General features: G+C 54.0%; 1 non-coding gene across 1 annotated transcript; it reads left to right on the top strand.

Moving 5' to 3' along the window:
* Window positions 1-3,433: 3,433 nt before the first annotated feature.
* LOC147446549 (5S ribosomal RNA) lies at window positions 3,434-3,552 on the top strand. Its single transcript, XR_015189958.1, has one exon. It is a non-coding gene; the product is annotated as a 5S ribosomal RNA (ribosomal RNA).
* Window positions 3,553-5,644: the final 2,092 nt, after the last annotated feature.

Raw genomic sequence — 5,644 nt, 5'->3', positions numbered from 1 at the left:
CATGATGTTTTGATTGACAATGATAAGCACAATGATTTGCATGATGAGAAGCATGATGAATTGGATGCCAATGATAAGCATGATGATTTGGATGCCAATGATAAGCATGATGATTTGAATGATAAAGACAAGCATGATGATCAAGATGTGATTTCTCACAAGCATGATGAGTTGCATGAAGATGATGTGATTGTTCACAAGGATGATGTGTTAGTAGATGCTTTTTCTAGCGAAGCTAACCTCATTGTAGATTCGATCAATCACCAAGAATCGATCTTGGCTTTCGAGTCGAGGTCCACAGATCCCCCACAAGAAGATTCGATAGATTCCGAAGAAGCGATCTTGGCTCTCGAGCCTTGGTCCAAAGAACCATCACAGGACGTATTGTGTGTTCGCATGATTGATATGCACGCATTGTTCGAGTGCTTCATTCGTGAAGGTTTCCTGTATTTTAGTCAGCATCGTTATGTGATCCCTTTTACTAGGCATGACATACTGTATGTTGAGCACGTTTCTCTCATGGATGAGCACGAATGTATGCGGATTGTTCATGAAAAGTTGAAAAGTTTGTATGTCAGGAAGTCACATTCCATGTTTCTTCCGTGGCATGACACTGTTTCCGAAAGAGCACATGATAGTGTGAGCACCAAGCATGGGCATTTCCATTGTGAATTGCCACAGTTGATTGATTTCGATCAAACAGAAAAGATTCGATCGCATTGTTTGCATGTGTTTGATGAACGGGTTGTCACTCCATCTATTTGTTCATCTACATTGCATACACAGTCGTTAGAAAAGACAAGATTTATTTCCTTCACTTTACATGAAATGGGTATGTTCATGGTTTTGTGTTGGAGATGGTTTCAGGAATTTTGAGCCATGGAGATTCTTGAAGATGGAAGAAGCAGGACTCTAGACGAAGTTGAAGCAAGAAAGGAGATTCAGAAGACTTTGTGTCGCTCTCGGCGAGGCCCAAAGAAGCAAGCGTTGCAGACCTTTATGAAGTTCAAGTACCACTCGACCCACACAGCAGAGTGGGCCGGCGAAGAGTCCCTTCTAGGATTCCGGATGCTGTTGGCGATCTCCCTCGACGCCATACAGTTCGGTACCAGTACCTCACTTTGAAAAGGAGGGGATGTCACGTGACACATCCCAACCCTATGTGTCCGTGGACAAGCTACACCACAGCAGGGTTCAGTAAGTCCGATCAAGTTAGATTAGCAGTGATCTGGTACTTTTGTGAGTCTATTCGTAGACCGTGCATGCCCAATCACTTAGCATAGATGCATATCCTCCGGTTGCACACAGCATGATCATCGAAATTCCCATCAGAATCCATTAGCATCAGTTAAGGGAATTTTCCAGTGCATCTAGCCTATTTTCCTATTTATTGGTATTTTCACTTATTATTTTTAAGTGATTTTCCAACAAAAGTAGGTAGGGCAATTTTGCTAAGTTTCTATATAAGCAAACCCAAGTTAGCACTAAATAGAAGAGAGGCAGCAGGAGCACCTTGCTCAACAGGCAACTTCTCAGCAAGACCAACCCCCCCGACTACTCTGGCGTTTTCTCCACAGAAGACCTAGCGTTTTTGCATCAGATCAGCCTTGGCGATTTGTGCACAGCAGATCAGCCCCGGCGTCATCACGACACAGCAGATCAGCCCCGGCGTCATCACGACACAGCAGATCAGCCTAGCGTTTTTGCATTTGCAGAATCCCGGCGACAGAAGGATCAATTTCAGCCCCTGGCGTTTTTGGATTTCAACAGCAAATTAAGACCGGCATTATTCACCTAAAGTGTAGCAGATTCAGCCCGTAAAGACCATCAGTTTTCAGCCCTAAGAAACCTCATTTTTCAGCCAAGAAAACGCAGCCAAAACAGTCATTTTCAGCCACCGAAACAGTCCCGAAATTCAGCGATTCGAAGATCTCAGATTTCGTCGTCGTCATCGGCATAGACCAAGTTGCATAGTCCATTGCATACGCATTGTACACCTTTGTGCAATCAAAGAATAGACCACTCTCGCCGACGAGAGTGGGGCCTTCGGAGGAGGGTTTTACAACCTCTTGGGTGTCGTATCTCTTCTCTCTCCTTCTCTCAGTCTCATTCACTTGCACGCACAATCCACTCACTTTGTTCGTGACCACAACACTCTACAAGACGGAAAGCTCTCTCTTTCCCTAAAGAACTAAAAGGAACCTTGAGCAATAAAGATCACTAATCTTGAGAAAATACAACATTCATTCCGCGGCACCTAACACCCCGGTTGTTACCCGACTTATAGTAGGGGCGCCTGTGCGTCCCCGAGAGCATGTGTCGAGAGCCTCCCCCGAGGTGGTGGAAGCGCCGCCTTGGGGCTCTGAATGGAAATTCCAGACGATTGCGGAGATGAATCCTTTGTAGATGACTTAAATATGTGGCCGGGTATTGTAAGTGGCAGAGTAGCCTTGCTGCTACGATCCATTGAGATTCAGCCCGCCGCCGCACCGATTTGTCCCCTCTCTACATTGCACCGTGGGGTTCAGTCTTTCCCTTGGCCTATGTGAATTTGGCTACCCCCCCCCCCCCCCCCCCCCGGGGCGGGCTTAGGGTGCACCGACCTATCATCGTGCCGAGGTGTTCCCTCTCCACGTTGCACCATGTGGTTCAACCTTGCCGATGATTGGAGAAACGAAGATCACATCCGAAAAGTTAGGGCATGCTCTGTCGTTTGGCAGCTTGTGGCTCCGATCCAAATTAAGATTAGAGGAGTTTGTCTCATACTGCTACGAAAATCAAAACTCTCTGTCCCTTCTCTTCCAACACACATACAAACATGAATTTAGATAACACGGCGTCAATTGGTCCTGTCACGGTAGCGTCGACGGTCGCGCTGTCAGCTCCCTGCTCCATGGGCCTGTCGGCCCTATGCGTCCCCTCGCCACACCCGTCCACATCCCATCGGCCCCGGTCCACGTAATCGGCCTCTTTGTCGTATCGCGTCCGGAGGAGACTGGTAGGGTCACGAAGTCATCAGAGGGCAGACACCCGGCCCGTCGGCCCACCCCGAAGCAAAAGACCTGTGCCGTTTCGTAGCCGGTTTAGGCCCATTGGTGCACCCAACGTCAAAAGGCCGCAGCCCCGTCGCGGTGTCGTTGCGAAAATTGTGTCGTTGTCTCCGTGCTTCTCACATGCGTCGGTCCCCATCGGTGCGTCCGCGGCTCTTTGTTCCTCTCGCCGTCTCGTTGTCAAAACGGCACATGGCCCGTCGATCACTTCGGGTTGCACCTACCGGCGTAAACCGTGTCGAGTCACGATGTCGTCGACGGCCCCGTCTCCACATCCGGACGATGTCAGTCGGCCGCGACACACACACACACACACACACACACACACACAAAGACATGTACATACAAACGTATAAGTATGCGTGGCTTGACCTCAATAAATGTGGTGCGGTCATACTAGCGCTAATACACCAGATCCCATCAGAACTCCGCAATTAAGCGCGCTTGGGCCAGAACAGTACTGGGATGGGTGACCTCCTGGGAAGTCCTGGTGCTGCACCCTTCCTTTTACCATGTTGCATTTGGCCCAAAAAGAACCCCCCGCCCCCCCCCCCCCCTCTTGTGATCGGGCCCGTCAATACACCGGATCCCATGAGAACTCTAAAGTTAAGGGTGCTTGGGCCATAATAGTACTGGGATGGCTTACCTCCCGGGAAGTCCTAGTATTGCACCCATCCTTTTGCCATGTTGTGTTTGGTCCAAAAGAAACCCCCCCCCCCCGGCAACGCATCGCGAGCACACCGTCGGCCCACTCCGTACTCATCAATGCGTCCATGCATACCTTCGGCGCTATCGATCACGTCACGATGGAGTTGAAGGTGGCTCCCTCATCGCACTCGTCGGCCCGCACCATCCCGTTAATGCGTCCATCGGCCCCGTCGGCGCTATTGGCCACGTTGCGGAGGAGTCGCGGGTGGCACCTTCAGTGCACCCATTGGCCTGTGCCATCCCGTCTCGTTTGCATGTATACCGTCCGCCCCGTCCGTGCTACCGGCTCTGTCAAGCACCCGTCGGCACGTGTCGTCCAGTCAACGCGTCCCGAGCACACCGTTCGCCTAACCGATGCTACCGGCTCCGTCAGCCTGCTCCGTCCCGTCAATGCGTCTATGCCCACTGTCGGCGCTATCGGCTCCGTGAAGCATCCGTGGGCACCTGCCGTCCTGTCAACACGTCTCGAGCACACCGTTAGCCCCGTGGGCGCTACCGGCTCTGTTAATGCGTCCATGCACAATGTCGACCCCGTCGATGCTACGGGCCGACGGGTCACTGTGGAATCGCTGGTGGCTCCTTCATCGCACTGGTGGTCCGCACCGTCCCGTCAACTCGTTCGTGCACATCGTCGGCCCCGTCGAGCATCCGTTGGTATGTGCCGTCCCATCAACGTGTCTCGAGCACACCGTCAGCCCCGTCCGCGCTACCGGCTCTGTCGAGCACGCGTGGGTATGTGCCGTCCCGTCAATGCTTTTGAGCACACTTTCGGCTCCGTCCGCGCCACCGGCTCTGCCGTCCAGCACCCGTCGGCACGTGTCGTCCCGTCAACGCGTCCCAAGCACACTGTCGGCCCGTCCGCGCTACCGGCTCCTCAAGCACCCATTGGCACATGCCGTCCCGCCAACTTACCCCGAGCACACCGTCGCCCCCGTCGATGCGACCGGCTTGGTCTGTCCCGTGAATGCGTCCATGCACATTGTCGACCTCGTCGACGCTACCGGCCAAGTCACAGTGGAGTCGCCGGTGGCTCCTTCACCGTACCGGTCGCTCCCCGCCATCTCGTCAACGCGTCCATGCACCCCATCGACCATGTCAGTGCTACCGGCCACGTCATGGTGGAATCGTCGATGGCTCCTTCACTGTACCCGCCGCCCCGCACCATCCCGTCAACGTGTCCATGCACATCGTTGACCCCGTCGACACTACCGGCCACGTCACGATGGAGTCATGAGTGGTTCCTTCACCGCACCTGTCGGCCTGCAACTATGCACACCGTTGGCCACGTCGGCCCTATTGGTGACGTCATGAGGGAGTCGTCGGTGGCTCCTTCACCGCACCCATCGGCCCACGCCGTCTCGTCAACGCATCCATGCACACCGTCGATGTGACCGGCCACGTGATGGTGGAGTTTCCTTTCATTCGGCCCCGTCGTCCATTGTGCCGTCCCGACGGACCCGTCGGCCCGCGCCATCCCGTGAACGCGTCCCTTGCACACCCGTCAGCCCCGACTGTTCTATCGGCCCGGTCATCCCGTCAACGAGTCCCGTCCACACCCGTCGGCCTACGCTGTCCCGTCAAAGCATACAACCCTAAAGTGTCGGCCCCATCGACTACTCGAGCCACGTCGGCGCATCAACGCTCCGTCGTGCACCTTCAACGCTCCTCGCTTTGGACCGTGCTGTTGTCATCATTCATGCCGTCGGTCGTTCGCGTCCTCTCTCTCGTGGCAAACCTTCCCTACTTGGCCTCCCCCCAACAAGTGAGTTTCCCCCCGTTGGCCCTCCCGTGGGGTTGGCATGTGCCGTGGGGTTTCCCAGAACCGTGGGGTTCATGGGCGCCGTGGGTTTTTCGGGACCGTGGGGTTCATGCCCGGCCATGGGGTT

The sequence above is a fragment of the Adiantum capillus-veneris genome, chromosome 12 (genome assembly GCF_014529385.1).
Source record: "Adiantum capillus-veneris isolate H3 chromosome 12, ASM1452938v2, whole genome shotgun sequence".
NCBI classification, from domain to species: Eukaryota; Viridiplantae; Streptophyta; class Polypodiopsida; order Polypodiales; family Pteridaceae; genus Adiantum; species Adiantum capillus-veneris.
Note: the sequence above shows the minus strand (reverse complement) of the source record. Positions and strands in the feature narration are given on the sequence as shown.